At 54.7% G+C, this 15,798-nt stretch overlaps 1 protein-coding gene across 2 annotated transcripts in view; it reads left to right on the top strand.

Moving 5' to 3' along the window:
* The first annotated feature begins 842 nt into the window (after window positions 1-842).
* The window catches only part of PSD2 (pleckstrin and Sec7 domain containing 2), a 57,463-nt gene continuing 42,507 nt past the window's right edge, over window positions 843-15,798 (top strand). Inside the window, exon 1 of one of the 2 annotated variants that reach the window (XM_004744818.3) lies at window positions 843-1,037. The gene's annotated coding sequence lies outside the window, so the exon portion shown is untranslated. Of the gene's footprint in view, window positions 1,038-7,460; window positions 7,775-15,798 lie in introns of those variants that run through there. The other variant, XM_004744820.3, reaches the window with a different exon arrangement.

Raw genomic sequence — 15,798 nt, 5'->3', positions numbered from 1 at the left:
TACCTGCAGCTGGCTCTGGTCCTGGGATTTTTCATTCACTTAATCCTCTTTTTTTGGAAGCTGGTTTCTGTCCCTTGCTACCACTTACACCGTACCTGCTGCAGCTCATGAACTGGGAAGTGAGGAAGAGGCTGAATGTAGGGTCTGCCACGTGTGTGGAATGGGTGGCCCCAGAGGCAGCCTCAAGTTGGGGTGGGGAGGCGAGCAGTCAATTATTAGTGCTGCATGGAGGGGAAAAGGGAGCAGATTTGCGTTGGCTCTGCACTACACAAGCTCTCACTCTGTCAGGGGAGAGGGGCATGGACCCTACTGGTGCAGGTCAGACGGATCCAGCTCTGCCAGGAGCAAGCTAGGCTGAGATGGATTGTGCCCAAGTTTGGGTGGGAAGTAGGATGGCGGAGCTCTTCCCCAAAGAGCTAACTCCTGGTCTGTCATTTCCATCCTGCCCCAGTGCACGTAAACGAGGTCTCCTTGGGTTCTGCCACTTGCTAGAGGTGTGTTCTGGGGTAGGACACTTAACTTTCCCAGCTGCAAGGTCCTCATAGGTGAGATGGAGTGAATGCTGTCTACCTCCTCTGGTTTCTGTGGATGAAATGAGATAATGTGTGAAGTGAGATAATGCCAAGAACTCAGTATGAACCTGGCTCACGGAACACTCTTAATAAAAATCAGCTGCTTGGATTATTATCGGAGGTCTTTTCTGGCCAGTGGTTGTGCCTAGCGGGGCAGGTGCAGTTCTCATAGCCACCAGCAGGTGACGCCCTGACCCCAAAAGAGCTCATTCTTGGCTGGACTGCTTAAATAAGGGCTCCGGAAGGGGTTGGGCAGGGCGGCCTGTCGGATCTTGGCGGGTTAGACTTCATCCTTACCGGCTGCGGTGGGGGGAGGTATCTGCATTACCCTCAGTTCCAAAGAAGACGGGGCCTGGGTCACTATGGCATAGTCGGTGGAGCCTCAGTTTTCCGTCCGTATTTTGGAAGAGCGTGGCCTTCGGAGACAGCCTGGGTCAAGTTGAGAAAATACTCAGGTTGGACCTGGTAAGGGACTGCCAGAAGGAGCGAACATCCGAGCACGGAGGCCGGTTAGAGAGGGCCTGCGGCTGGACCTCGGGGCACGGCTGGGCTGGTGCTGAGGCAGGGGGATGACCCATATGATCTCTAGTCTCTTCTCTTGATGAAAGATTGAGAGGGGGGCTGCCCGCCACGGAGCACCCAGGTACCCGGCTTGGCCTGGTGATGCCGGACGCTCTGGTAATTCTGGATGCGGCCAGCAGAGGGAAGCAGAGAGCCTCCTGGGCTTCGCAGGAGTCCCGAGCACGCCCTCCCGGGAATTTGGGGCTGGAGGCGCCTCCCAGGCCAGGAGTCCGCGTGTTCCCTCTTCTCTGCCGCTAGGCTTCCTGAGAATGGGGAAGGGGAGGTTGGTGACGAAAGCTGGGTGAGGGGAGGGTCAACTTCAACCCGAACTTTCTGCATCCTCCAGCGGAGCTGCCTCTTTCCTGGGTCTCAGTTACCAGGATGAGATCCATTGGCTACTCTAATCCTAGGAGCCAGGACTTCCTGGGTTAAGGTGGTGTTTTCTCTCCAAGGATAAGGATTTGGGCGTCAGACAGAGATCCTCTTGCTAATCCCCATAACCCAGGCTTGGAGGGTCAGCTGGACCTCCGGAAGCAAGACAGTGCTCACCCCATAGCACCCTAGCCAGTTCCCGGCATCCTCCTGGACAGGCTCCCAGAGGCCCACAAAGGCCTTCAGACAAAGTTCTGGGCCAGGCTTTGCCTGTGCCCTGGGCCCACAGCCGGCTGGCTCTAGGTACTCCAAGTCCCTGGCACTCCTTATGGGATTTTGTCCACTAGCCCTGGACTAGTGCTGGCAGGGCCCTGTTTGCTGGGTGGTGGGGGTAGGACAGGCAACTCTTGGAGGTTGAGCAGTCTCCCCTGTCCTTTCCCTCCTGCCCCTGGCGTTGCTCTTCTCCCGAAGACCTTCCAGCATCTCAGGCCTGCTCAGCTGTTGTGGCCTTTTCCCCACGTGTCCTTCACTTGGCTGCAAGCCCAAATCTCTGCTGTCCGCAGGTCCCGCTTATATACTCCCACTCATTCCTTCATTCATCCGTGCATTCAGCAAGTATGTATTGAGCTCCAACAACGCTCCAGGCCTGTGCTTGATGCTAGGGGATCCAGCAGTAGCAAGACCCAGTTCCTGTCCTTTGGAGTTCAAAGTCTGGGGAGGTAGTAGCTAGGAGACTCCTAAAACTCATATTTAAAAATTGATCTCATTTCGTGATGATTAGGGTGAAGCAGACAAGTCGCTTGCTCTTGGAAGCTCAACCTACAGGGGTGTTTCCTCTGGGAAATCATCTGATAGGCTGTGAGCTGCGGAGGTCTGGGCCCGCCCCTCTCCTCCAGCAGCCTGGCACAGGACAGGCAGGAGTTGCTCAGTAAAGGTTTGTTGAACATATGGGTGAATCATCATCGTCCTGGCCACGGGATGGCCAGTGAGAATGGCTTTTCCTCCCCACACTCCCTCTCAGCTAACATAGAAGTCTTAGGTAATGTGGGGGATTATACAGAGAAGATCCCGAGGTTCCGAGGATTCCACCCGAGGCCTCTGTGGCTTCCCGCTTTTCCCTCACCGCACAGCTTCCCTAACATGGGTTCCGTCACACGTGTCCTCATGCATGGATCTGACCATGACCTCTCATCCATCCGTTCTTTGGCTTTATCACCCTTTGAGTGCCTACTGTATGCTAGCTCTGGGCTCTGGAAGAAGTGGGAACCCAGAGAAGAGTGGGAAGGGTCCTTAGCCTTATGGACTATCCAGTCTGGACAGTAATGGCACAGTGAGGTGTGCTGTGATGGGGGAGATGGTGGTGATGTGTGAGCCCAGAGGGCATGTGCCCAGTCTGGGGACCCATCCTTAGCAAGGCCTCCTCTGGCCACTTGGCTGAAGGCGCTCCCACTCTTCTAGCTAGGGGTCGTCACATCCCCATTTTCTTTTTTTCAGAGTACATATTAGTATCTGTAGTTATTTTCTTTCTTTATCTGCTGCTGTGCTCATTATCTGAGCGTTTTCCCGAGTACATGCTATGTGCCAGGCAATGTTCTAGTCCCTGGGTGTACAGAGGTGAACAGATTTCCAGCTCTCCTGGAGCTTACAGTCTAGTGATGATAGTAGTGGTAAGAAAGACAGATAATAACCAGAATAAGCAAGTAGGTATGTAGGATATAAATCTATGTTCTGGAGGAAAAACAAGCAGGCCAAGGGGAGACTGGTGGTATTTTAGGCAGAGAGCTGAAGGAGGTGAGGAGTAAGCCATGCAGCTGCCTGGGGGAGGAGTTTCAGGTAGAGGGCATAGCAAGTGCAAAGGCCCTGAGGTGGGAATGAGCCTGATGTGTTAGAGGATCAGCGAGGAGGCCCCTGTGGCTAGAAAGGAGTGAGGTCAGACAGGTAGTGGGGCCCAGATCATGTAGGAACCTGTAGTCATTGTAAGGCTTTGCTTTAACTCTTAGTGACATGTTGGGAATATCAGTAGTGGGATGGGGTGCAAGCAGGGGGACCACTGAGAAGACGACAATAACAATCCTGGTGAGAGGCGATGGTGGCTGCTGCCAGCTGATGGGCAGTGGACAATTGGAGATGTGTTTTGAAAGTAGATCTCATAGGGAATCAGCTGAAAAGGTTACAAGGTACAGGCAGGGATACTGGAGGGCAACAGGCATCCAGGAAGCCAGCAGGAGGAACTGTTTCAAGGAGGGAGGGTGATCTAGTGTGGCAGATTCTGCCAATAAGTTAAGATGAGGTATGAGAATTGACTTTTGGATTTGACATCACAGTGGTCACTAGGGACCAGGCCCCGGTCAGTATATCTAGTGCCTTTGTACAAACAGGAGAGAGAGGCAGCTCTTCTAGGTGGACCCAGTGTGCAGGCACACAAAAGGGAGATACCTCAGTGTAAAAGAAAAGGTGTCTCTTCCCAGCATGATGTAGCCTTGTACCAGGCACAGCTGGATTTCTGCTCCTTCTCCGCCCCTTATGGACTCCAGGTGCCTTGGCACAGTGTCCAACCTGTACATCTGTACTCATTAGTTGTGTTGGTGACCTTGAGGAACAGCGTCAGTGGAATAAGTGTGGGTGAGAGGATGAGAGTCAGATGGAAGTGAGTTCAAGAGAGAATGGGAAAGAAATTGGAGAGCATGGACAACTTCTTCAAAGAGCTTTGCTATAATGGGGGAAAACGAATGGCCCAATAGCTCGAAGGGGCTGGAGAGTTGGGAGGAATTAGCAAGAGAGAGTGAATGAAGAGAAGGCATCTTAGGCAGGGGACCAGCATAAGCAAAGTGAGGTTATTAGAAATGGTTGTGGTGTCTAAGGTGGGTGGGGTCCTAGAGCATCACATTTGAAGTGTGAGGTGTCAAGAGAGAACACTGGACAGGTGGGCTGGAGGCTTTATCTTGGGGACAAAGGGGCATGGGCAGGGTTGGAGCGTAGCTGGGTGCACAGCAGGTGCTCACTGAGTCCTCCAGGATTGGCCTGCAGAATCCCGACCCAGCCTCTCATTCCCTGGCCTCAGTCTACCAGCTGGAAGATGGGAGCCCTGGGTGTTGCAGGAGCTCTCTGGGCCAAACCCCCTCTGGACCCATATGCCTTTCTCCTGGTGCCGGGTCTCGGGTCCTGGCCTCTTTTCTTCCCGGGATGCACCACTCTGTTCGGGGTGAGGAAGAGGAGGAGGCCCTGCCTGGGTCTGGGGAGGCAGGAGGTCAGGTAGAGGCCTCCCCCTGGCAGGCTGTGCTGGGCTGCATGGGCTGGGAACTGGGCCCCTTGCCTCTGTTCAGCCTCTAGCACCTGCCTTCCTGCGAATCACCTTCAGGTGGGCAGGGAAAGGTCGGGGAGAAGGAAAGGGTGTCACTTGGAGGACGCGGGAGAAGCTGCTGATTCTTTTTTGCGCTGGAGGGAGGCTGAGGAATGTAGTGCTTTTAGCTGAAACTGTACTCTTCCAGGAGGCGAAAGTAGCTACAAGGGAAAGTAGCTACACAGTAAATCTCTCTCTTGTGTCCAGTGCTCCTATCACACAGAGGCCATCCGTGGGCTCGTGACAGCCCTTCAAGCCCTTTGGGCTAGTTGCACATTACATGGTTAAGTGAGAGTCAGGGAGGAGATCTAGCTGCCTGTGGTTGCACAGCTAGGAGGCCACAAGGTTAGATCAGAACCCAGGCCTCTGGCCCTGGCCAGCTCGTGCCCAGTGCAACAGGCTCCCAGAGCTGCCTATCATGGGGAGCAGACCCAGGCGAGGGATGGGGTTCTGTGGCAAATGAAGCAGGGAGACAGCTCTATCTCCCTCCCTGCCTCCTTTCTTTCCTTCCACATAGAGGTATCTATCGCATTAGGTACTGAGCATACCTTGTGAACAAGAAAGACCTTGCTTTCAGGGGGCTCACAGTCCATCTAGGTGGACAGAGAGTAAACGATTATTCCATGAGCAAGTCCCTCATTACAGCTGGAATAACCACAGCCCTTTGAGTGCCTTGGGTGCCAGGTCTTGGGTGGGTGGGTGGGCACTGAGCATAACAGCTCCTTTCATCCCACCCCAGCCCCACAAGAGAGGGATATTACCATCCTTACTGCATAGTTGAGGAAGTGGAGGCTCAGAAATGTTGTCCAGCTGTGACTTGAGGTCATGGGTCCTGAGCATGGGGAATGTGGAAACAGCCCTGTGACTCCTTCTTTGCTCATGGTTCCTGTTGGTTGCCCCCCATCCCTACCTACAGGTAGCAGAGGGCAGAAGGTTAGAGGGCAGGACAGCATGGAAACCATGTTCCCTCTGTGCCCTCCAAAAAGATCCTGGGCACTTGAAATAGAGTGGTCCCCTTGTTTCTGGGCTCTGTGGCAATCTCCTCGGGTTTGATGGGCAGCAAAGAGTTGTGGGCCGAGTGGTTTCTCAACTGCCGAGCTGCGTCCACAGGATCAGACCTCCTGGAACCTTAAGCAAGTGGCCAGTACTTTTGGTCTCAGCTTTCTCATCTGTAAAATGGTTTATAGGATTGTTCTGAGGGTTAAATGTAACACATGGAAGGCATGTACTGTGGACTCTGGCACATGGTGGATGTACAGTTAATAATGAAGGTGTCACCATGTCACCATGGTTGGTGACACCCCAGCTTCAGCTGCGGCCCTGCTTGAAGAGGGAGGAGACTAATCACAGCTTGTACCTTGCATCTCCAATTACTCCATCCTGCACAGCTTAGACACCCCTAATAGATCAGCAAATCCTCTCCCTCTCTCACCCTCTGCTCCCTAAGAGGGCCCCTAATTCTGTGTGTGTATGGGTAAAAAGAAGGTCAGAGAAAGCTTCTTTGGGAAAGGGGCATTTAAGCAGGGATTTGAGGCCTGGGTAGGAGTTCAACAGGCACAGCAGGATCAAGGCCTGACCAGACAGAGGGTGGAACATCTGCAAAGATCTAGAGATGGCAAGGAGCCCAGTGCAGTGAACAGCTCCTGGGGCTGGAGTGGAAGGAAAGTTGTAGAAAGTGGCTTTCTGTGGTAGGGCTGACTCTACCCTGATCTCCCTCTTTAGTGGAACTGGACCTGCTCACCCTTCCCTGTTCCCACAGCTTCTGGTCTCTGTAGATCCCTACAGGTGGGGGCCCATTATTACCTATGTGAGAGGTGACTTCTTGCCTTGCAGGAGATTCAAGGCTAGGAAGTCCTTCTGGGTGTCTAGTCCAGGTGCATTCCTCTCACATTTGTTCTTCAGAGCTAGGATCCTGGGCGGGGTAGGGGGGTGTCTTTAAGGTGGTGATCAGCATGAGGGGAACTGTGGGGCAGGTCCTGCGGAGATGGTTTTCACAGCCCACAGCATCTGTATCTCTCTGCCTAGGCAGCCTATCCCCCTGACCTGGTGCTGGGAGTCTGCATTCTTGATTGGATCCACCCTTCCCCTCTTCCTCCCTCAGGTTCTCTCTGCTTTGTCTGATCTTCTGTCCTCACCCCCCCTTCTCACCCCATGGCTCAGGTCTGTCTGTCCCTCTGTCTCAGTAGGTAGGTAGGTAGGGCAGGCTCAGTTTACCGATCTCTGAGATGGTCCACCTCTTCCCCCACCCCAGGTAGGATGTCTCCAGGCTTGTGTGGGGAGAGGAGGGCAAAGAGTTAGTGGAGGAACAGACCTTTGGAGCAGGACAAGGACCTGTTTCCTCCTTCAGTTGGAGGAGGGCTGAGCCAAGCCTGGGGGTCTGAGGCTAAGGGTCCTGCAGCGCAGGGTGGGGGGAGCGGTGGCTGGGTCTGACCCAGGGTTAGAGGACAGCTGGGGCCCCGCTGGGCGAGGGGGGGCTGGTGCGGAACCTCGCAGCGCTCCCCTCCCCCACTTTCTTAAAGGGCCGGGGCGCGGGGCTGTAGGGGAAGAGGCTGGCCACACCCTCCCTGGCCGGGTCAGGGCACACAGTGGGGACCTGGGGGCGGAGGTGTGGCTGGCGGGCTAGCCAGAGTGGCCGCTGTCGCCTCAGGCTCTGCTCCCGCTACCCGCCCGCCTGCAGTTCCCCCGCCCTTCCCCGCCCTTCCCGCTCCTCCCTCCCTCCTTCTCTCCTTCCTTCCCTTCCCTCCCTCCTGCCGTCAGTCCCCCCATCTCTGCTCAGCTTCTCCAACAGCCTCGGCTCTGACACCTAAAGGGACTGAAGCGGGCACGGGGAGTCCCGACAGGCAGAGGCGGAGCGGGACGGTCAGTCCGGCAGAGGCCTCCGCATGGCACCGCCGTGAGAGGCTGGACCCAGCGACTGGGACCAGGAGCGGTAAGTGGGGCCGCGGGGCCACCTGGTCCCAAGGGCCCTCGTTCCCGGGACCCCGCCTCTCCCAAAGTGGGGTTGGGGGCCAGGTGGGGTTGCTGGGGGGAAACGCATGCTGGAGGGCGCCGCCCTCCGCCCTCCATGCCCGCTGGGGTCTGCTAACAAAGCTACATTTTGAGATCAATTCCGTGGCGGCTGGAGCATCCGAAGGATACGGTTGTCATGGAGATGGGGCTGGGAGAGGAAGCCCGGGGATGGCCAGGTCTGGGCCAGGGAGAGGGGGGGCTACCAGAGAACCCCAGGCCAGCCTGCAGGGCCAGTCAGGGCCAGGCGGGGTGATTGCCTTCTGGGCTCTGCCTGCCGATCCCCCCCTTTTGTATAATCTGAGCTACATGTGTGTGTTGATGGGGTGCCAATGGCAGCTTGGTGGCAGGGGACCCAGGGGGTTGGGTGGTTGCCGGGGCCTGCTGGCAGCTACCTTTACCACGGAGCAGCTTTGAGGATTTATTTCTGTTTCCAGTTTCCTAACTTTGACAGCCTGGCTTGTCAGCCAGACCTTCCCAGCTCTGGACTCTGCTGCTAGAAAGGGGGCTTGTGTGGGGGCGTGGCAGGCAGCGGGCAAGGCTGAGAAGGCCCATAATGGCCGTGGCAGCCGCAGGGAGGGAGGGGTCCTTAGAGCCCGCTGCTGGGGCTGGGTTGGGGCAGGGAATCCAGATGTGGGGACCACCCTGCCCAGCTGGACCCCTCCTAAGAGGAGGTATTCTGACTGTTGCTGTCCCTGGAGAAATCTGGGGACTCCCTGAATCAGAGCTAGGGACATTGTCTCCACTCAGGCTCCCCCCCCCCGGGGGGGGCACTGCTCCAGCCTACCCCTTTGTCTTGGGGCCATCTTGGGGGGGGGCGACCCTGGAAGGAAACTAGGAACAGAAGCGGTAGCCACAATGGAAGTGGGTCTGAAATTCTTCGCAGGCTCAGGATAGGCCAGGCTGAACTTGGTGGGTGGGTGAATGGAGAGCAGGGAGAGGGCTCAGGGTTTGTCCAGGGCAGATGGGCAGCCTGGGTCTAAGGGGAGGCGTTTGAACTTTCTTAGGTTTCCCTAACTCCTTCCAGACTCAGCATGCAAGAACAACTTATTGGGGGGTATTCAGGCAGCTTGAAGGAGAGAGGGTAAGGGGCATTGTGACTACCTCCAAGCCCAACCCCTATCCTTGAGCAAATACAGCCATTCTCCATCCCCATCTGGAAGGTTAGAAGCCCTGCCTCGCCAGGGAAGCTACAAGTTCTGTGACCTGGGATCTCTGAATCAATAAGATGGGCCAGCTGCCCTCCCCTGCTCACCTCCTATCTCTGGAGGAGGGACCTGCCCACCCAAGAGCTCCCTCTCTCCAATGTATAGGGAGATATACTGAGAGCAGTGAGAGGGTCTCTGAGCAGGGGACATGACCCTGCTGAGCTTCCGTATATAGAGCACTTCCACTGGCTAAGTACTCTCATTCACCCGGCTTTAGAGGGAGATACTGCTAGTATTCCCATTTTGTGGAGGTGGATACTGAAGCTCAGGGAGAAGTTGCCTGTTCAGCGTCACTTAGTAAGTGGCAGAATGAGGATTTGTACCTAAGGAGAACTGTTTGCTGCTTGGACCTCTGTCCCCAGTCTCATTTTCTTCTTCTCTGAGATGCAAGTTAGGAGGGAGGTGACTGCGTGCCTTTCCGTCTGGAGCAAGGGAGTCACCTTGGGGGAGACTGAGGCACTAAGCTAGGGTCTTCTAGAGAGGTGGGATCAAGGCATTCCCATTCAGGACATTTGCTTGCAGGAAAATGACACTGGCTCCCATGACAGAAGATGTTCTAGACATCCTTTGCCAGATGGTCTTTTCCAGGAAAATCTGTTTTGAGCGGCATCTTATGTCTGGGGCTCCATATTTAGACTGGCTCCTCATACAGGAGGATACACTCAGACTGTCGCCCCTGGAGGGGTGTTTGGGGGGAGTGGTGAGCCTGGGCTGCACCTGGCTTCTTGCCACAGCTCAGGCAGAGGTAGGGAAGGGCTGCCTTGCTGGTCTCCCTGGGACCTGGTTGTTTCCTGTAGGGCCCTCGTCCTTCAAAGTGTGTCTGCTCGCTGGTAAGTCTTCCTTGGGAGCTGACCCTTTTTAGGTGGTGAGCCACTCCAGGGCTGTGCCTGCCTGGCCCCAGCTGACCCTAGCATCCAGCCATGGCCTGCTGGAATGCAGGACTGCCTCTCTGCCTTGTGTCCAGGCAAGTGGGGCCTTGAGCTTCCTTCTTTGGAGTGTGTCGCTCCACTCCTTTCCTTCCCCCCTAATTTTTTGTCTCATCACACCTGGTAGTGCAATGAACATCCACTTATATACCCTTCCCCTAGAGACCTAGATCTACCCACTGTTGACATTTTACCGACGTTTGTGTTTCTCTCTCTGAATCTTTTGAAAGTAAGTTGCAGATACCCTAACACTTCACCTCTGAATAATCCAGCATGAGTTTCTTGAGACGAGGACGTTTTTCTACATAATGACTATATATTGTCATACTCAAGAAGTTTAACCATGATAAAGTTTAACCTAGTATGTAATCCATACTCGAATTCCTCTTGTTGTACCAGTAATGTCCTTTATAGCTGTTTTAAAAACAAATTTTGTTCAAGGATCACACATCACAGTTAGTTATGTCTCCTTTGATCTGGAACGATTGCCCTGCCTTCCCTCCCCCGCCCCGGTCTTTTGTCACGTTGTCATTTTTAATTGACACTCTTCCTATAGAATGTCCCACATTCTGAATTTGTCTTGTTGCCTGCTCACGAGTAGATCCACCTTAAACATTTGTTGGCAAGAGTATTCCATAGGCAATGTTTGCCTCCTTCTCAATGCTTCTCTCATCAGGAGTCCTATAATAGGCCAGCTAAGTGAGGTCACTTGGTTAAAGAATCCCTTTGTTTCACTCCATTCCTCTCTCTTTCCACTTCCAGAAGCTTCACCCACCTGGTCATCCACACACCAGGTCAGCAAAACTGACTGAGCTCGTACTTCAGACCACGTACTGGAGAAGGGTGATTCAGCAGTCACTGATGAGGCCTTCAAGGATCTCCCAACCTCAGGGGTGGTGTGGGGGTGCGCCACAACTGGGGGCAGGAAGTAGTGAGGGGCGAGGTGATGGAGGGGTCCAAGAGCGGAAGAAAGGGAGTGGGGCCTGGAATGTGGGCTGATGAGCTGGCCCTTTCTCCAAAGAACTGGGAGCCACCAAGGTCTTCAGAGAGGAGAGTAATAGGACAGGTGTGTGTGAAGAAGATGGAGGGGAATTGGCAGGGCCAGTGTGGTGGATAAGGACCAGTCCGACTGCCATGACGTGGCCCAGGACGAGAGGGCGGGCACTGAATTTGGGGCTGCTCTGTATGGCATGTAGAGGGAATGCATGGTGGGAATGGAGTTGGTGGTGCTGTGGCCCTGCCGGGACCTGGGTGTGGCAGGAGGGAGGTGGAGAGGAGGATAAGGAGAGATGGAGGAGGCCGAACAAACAGGCACTGGCATCTGACTCGACGCCGGGAGCTGTGTTGTGATGGCCTGGGAAGGGTGACAGAGGATGAAGTTTTGAGTATGTGGGATCCACGTTACTCTTCAGATCAGAGGAACGGTGTATGGGAAGCTCATTCCTCAGGTGCTGGTGGCCGCCTGTGGCCGCCCTCTCAGAAGCTCATTTTAGGATGAGGGCAGAGGAAAGGCCACTCATGACTCACAGCAGGGAATGGGTGGGGGGCTTTAAGGCACCAACAGGGGAGGGAGATTGAGCACCGGCCCAGGGCCACTCTAAAATTCAGAATAACGCCTTCTGTGTGGATCCCCAACTCCCTTACCTCATTTACTTCTTCATGCCTTTTTTTTTTTTTTTAAAGATTTTATTTATTTATTTGACAGAGAGAGACACAGCAAGAGAGGGAACACCAGCAGGGGGAGTGGGAGAGGGAGAAGCAGACTCCCCACTGAGCAGGGAGCCCAATGTGGGGTTTGATCTCAGGACCCTGGGACCATGACCCAAGCCGAAGGCAGACACTTAACCGTCTGAACCACCCAGGTGCCCCTTCTTCACACTTTCTTGGTGAAACCCCAGCCCTGGTTAAATCCAACGTTCAGCCACCCTGCCCGCCCTACATCTGCCCCTGAACAGCTGAGCAGGGCTGAGAAAATCCACAACCCAGACCTGTCTCACTTGAAATTGCCTCAAAACTGTGAGCTTCAGGTGAATCCTTAGCGCTGTCCGGCATTCCCACCATAGGTCCTGAGGCCATCTCCTTTCCCACTATCAGCTGACTATTTCACACTTTGTCTGCTACCCTCAATCCTTGCTCCTCATTCCCCATCCTCCCTCTCAGCTGATGATCCTGCTCCCTACTTCTTTGAGAAAACAGAAGCAATAGGGACTTTCCCAGACTTGCAGTGTGACATTCTACCGGCTCCTGCCCCCATGGCTCTCCTGCTTCCTGTCCCTGGGGGTGAGGCCTTCTCTGGTTAAGGTTGCCCCTCTCCTTGTGCACTATACACTGTCCCCCACCGTGCCTGCTCGAGGGCATTGATGCAGCCAGGGTCCCCTCCTGCCTTGTCAGTTCCTTCCGTACTGGATCCTTCCATCAGTAGACCCTTGCTCTTGTTTCTTCTGTCTTACAAGGTGGCTCTCTTGTGTTCTCCGTCCAGCAGCTGCTGCATCTCTACTCTCCTTCGTAGCCAAGCTCCCCAGAAGGGTTGTTAGGACTCATTATCTCCTGGTCCTCTCCTTCCACTCTCTCTCTAGACTCCACTCCAAATGGGCTTTCACTCCGTTCTGCTGACTGCTTTTCTCAAGGTCACCATGGACCTCCATGTTGCTATCCTCAGTGGCCAAGTCTCAGTCCCCATCTGAAGCATCTGACACATTCAGTTTCTCCCAATTCCTGAAATATTCTCTTTGACTTCCAACATATCCTTTCTTGTTTGCCTCTGGCCTCGTGGTTGATCCTACTCAGTTTCCTTCTGCTCTGCCCCGCCCCCACCTCTGCACATGGCGGTGTCCCAGGACTCAGTCCCTGCACGGCCCGTTGTCTCCCTCTACTTCCACTCCTGTGCCGACCTCATCTGGTCCTGTGGCTACACCTTCCCACGTGCTGCCAGTTCCCACATTTGTACCCCCAATTTTGAGCTGTCTTCTGAGCTCCAGTAGCTTTTTTAACATCTCAACTGTCGTGTCTCATAGACCCTTCAAACTCAACTTGTCCAAAGCGGAGATCCCGATCTTCCTCCCTAGACCTGCTCTGTCCAGTCTTCCCCATCTCAGGAATGGCTCTGAGCTCCCCAGAGCTCCGGGCCCAGATGCTGTTGTCATTCCTGACTCCTCTCTTTCTCTCCTACCCCTTTGTGCTTGCCATCACCCCATGTGCTTGCCATCAAGGTGTGAGGCTGTTGACCAGGTCCCACATCTTCTGGCAATGGGCTATGGCTGAATAGGAGGGACTCTCTCAATGATGGGTTCGGATGGTCACAGTGGCACAGCCTCCTATAGCCCATTTCACACCTGCTGGCTTCATGCACATGCTGCTTGCCTTTATCCTGCCTCAAGGAGACCACAACCTTGGTCAGACCCTGTGCTGAAGTCCTAAAGCAGAGACAGGAACAGGTGAGGAGAGGGGGAGAGGAGGATGACAGGGTACCCTGTAGGGGTGGGGTCAAGTGGGGCAACAGCATTATGAGGTTGGGGAGGGGGTGGGGGAAAGGTCAGAGGGGAAGATGCAGAGAGATAGAGGGGTTTTGGGGGGGGTGGGGGCAGACAGAATGTGAGGATCTAGGGAATAGGAGTTAAATAAAACTTGGGCAGAGAGAAAGGAGGATGAGGTTTCTTGGTTCATCTCTCCTGGCTGTTGAGCCAGACTCGGGGCTGGGGTGGGCAGCGGCTGCTCAGAGACGGAGGCCCCAGATCCACCCTCAGGCGTGTTAGCTGACGCAGGGATGACTGGGAGGACGTTGCTTGCTTAGTCCATTATAGTTCTTGGTATTCTGCTCTCGGTCTGCGGGCTCATAGGTCAAATGGGGCTCAAGAAGCTGAGTGAGTCCCAGGTATCCTATGAAGCTTCAGGAAGACGGAGCAATGGCCGGTCTCTTAGCCAGAGCAGCCGAGTCCCTTGTTGTCCCAGATAGCAGAGGGCTCATCCCCCCAGCTGGAAGCCAGCTGGGGATTGAGCCCCAGCTATAAACTTGACTTGGGATTTGACAGCAGACAGGAATTTCATCAGGGTTGAGAGGCCTCCAAACTGGTATGCAGATGTATGCAAATGCTAAGCAAAGGAGGGTGCCAAGTGGCTGGTGGGTGGGGAGAGAAGCACGTTGTTGTTGGAAGATGTCAAGGAAGGACCTTTGCAGAGCTGGGCCCAGAGGCCCCTGAGAATCCCAGCAGGCTGAGGGGTACATGCAGATAAGATGCAAATGTGCACCCGGCCCTGGGGACCTCTGCCTACCCAACCATGAGAAAGAGAAGGCCGTCCAGATGCTCACTACTCAAGGCAAAGCTGGTTCCCCAAGGGCCCAAACTGAGTGGAAGAAAGCATGGTGATGCTGGGCTCTTTGATAACCATGGGCTGGCACCCCCTTGAGGGGCTCAGGCATATTTTCGGGGAAGTCCAGGGCCCTGGCCCTGCACCTGCACCTAGAGTTGCTCTTCTGCCTTGAGGTGGACATGAGGAGGGAGCCTCGCCTGGGGTTGGGAGTGTTGGTGGTGCCAGACTGGAGGGGCCTCACCTGCTTCAGGTAAGGGTGGGGCACTTTATCTGGCCAGCCTCCTGGGCCCCAGATTGAACCCTTCTCCTGCCTCCACCCTCAGGCTGGGCCCCTGAAGCCCTTGCCTCGGAAGCCACTTGACAGGCTGCCAGGAGCCAGTGTCTGCAGGGCCCACTGAACATCCTGTGCTGCTCTTCTGCACATTCCATTCCTAGTGAGGGCAGCCCACCCTTTCCTCTGCAGCCTGAGAGGGTTCTGGGAAGCAATGATTGCCACCTCTCCCTGAGCACTTGTGCCTGGCTCTGAGCTGAGTGCTGCACCCACACCATCTCTGCAGCCCCGCGAGGCAGATGCTCTTAGCACCCCGCATTTTAACAGAGGAGGGTGCTGAAGCTCAGAGAGGTGGGCAGCTTTCCCGAGGTCACAGAGCCTGTGGACAGCAGAGCTGGGGGTTGAAGGCAGGTCTTCCTGACTGTACAGTTAGGACACTGACCCACTGTCCTGGACTCCCAGTCTGAGACCCTTTTGCTGTATGAGGTGCTCCAAGTTGGGCAGACATAGTGGGTTTGGAGGGATTAAGGTCACCTTGAGGAATGGAAGCAGGGAGGTTCCCAAGACTCCTGGGTAGACAACCGCTTCCTATTATCCTGGTTATTCTGCCTGCCCCAAGCAGTTGGGACATTAAGAGGCATGTCACCAGGCTGGTCTGTGCCTAGAGACAGTGCTTAGAGCTCTGACTTCCAGACTCCTTGACTGGCAGAGGCTTAGGGGGCGAACATGGTGAGCATGGGGGACAGGGTCTCCACCGAGGGGTCTGCCTGTGAGCTTCCTGGTGTCAGTGGCCCAGCCCTTTCCTGGGGGAGTCCTGGAGCTTAAATGGGGCCCCATGAATAGCAAGGGACACAACTGGCCAAAGCCCATTCTGAGCACTTAGCACACGCCAGCTCTTTTCACTGATCATCTTATTTAAGATGATAGATTTCGTGTATGTGTGACAATCTCAGCTCATGTGCAAAAATCTGGGTAAGCTAGGGAGTCCATGTAGTAAGAGTTCTGGGAAGGATAGTGGGACTAATGGGGATGTCCAGAGTGGGCTCCCAATGGGCATGGAATAGCTCTGACAATGAAAGGCTTCCAGCATTTCCTTTGCCTTGCAAGTAGCCCTTGCTTGTACTTGAACTCACTGTGAGTATCCAGTGTGCAGAGGTGGGAGATCTTCAAAGACTGTCCCTTTTGTGGAGTTCATACCCAAGGCATATGGATGGGCTTCTCAAAAATACTCAAA

This window comes from Mustela putorius, unplaced genomic scaffold (genome assembly GCF_011764305.1).
Source record: "Mustela putorius furo isolate JIRA1106 unplaced genomic scaffold, ASM1176430v1.1 tig00000145_pilon_pilon_pilon, whole genome shotgun sequence".
Lineage (NCBI taxonomy): Eukaryota > Metazoa > Chordata > Mammalia > Carnivora > Mustelidae > Mustela > Mustela putorius.
The sequence above is the reverse complement of the archived record's forward strand: the minus strand, read 5'-3'. Positions and strand labels throughout refer to the sequence as shown.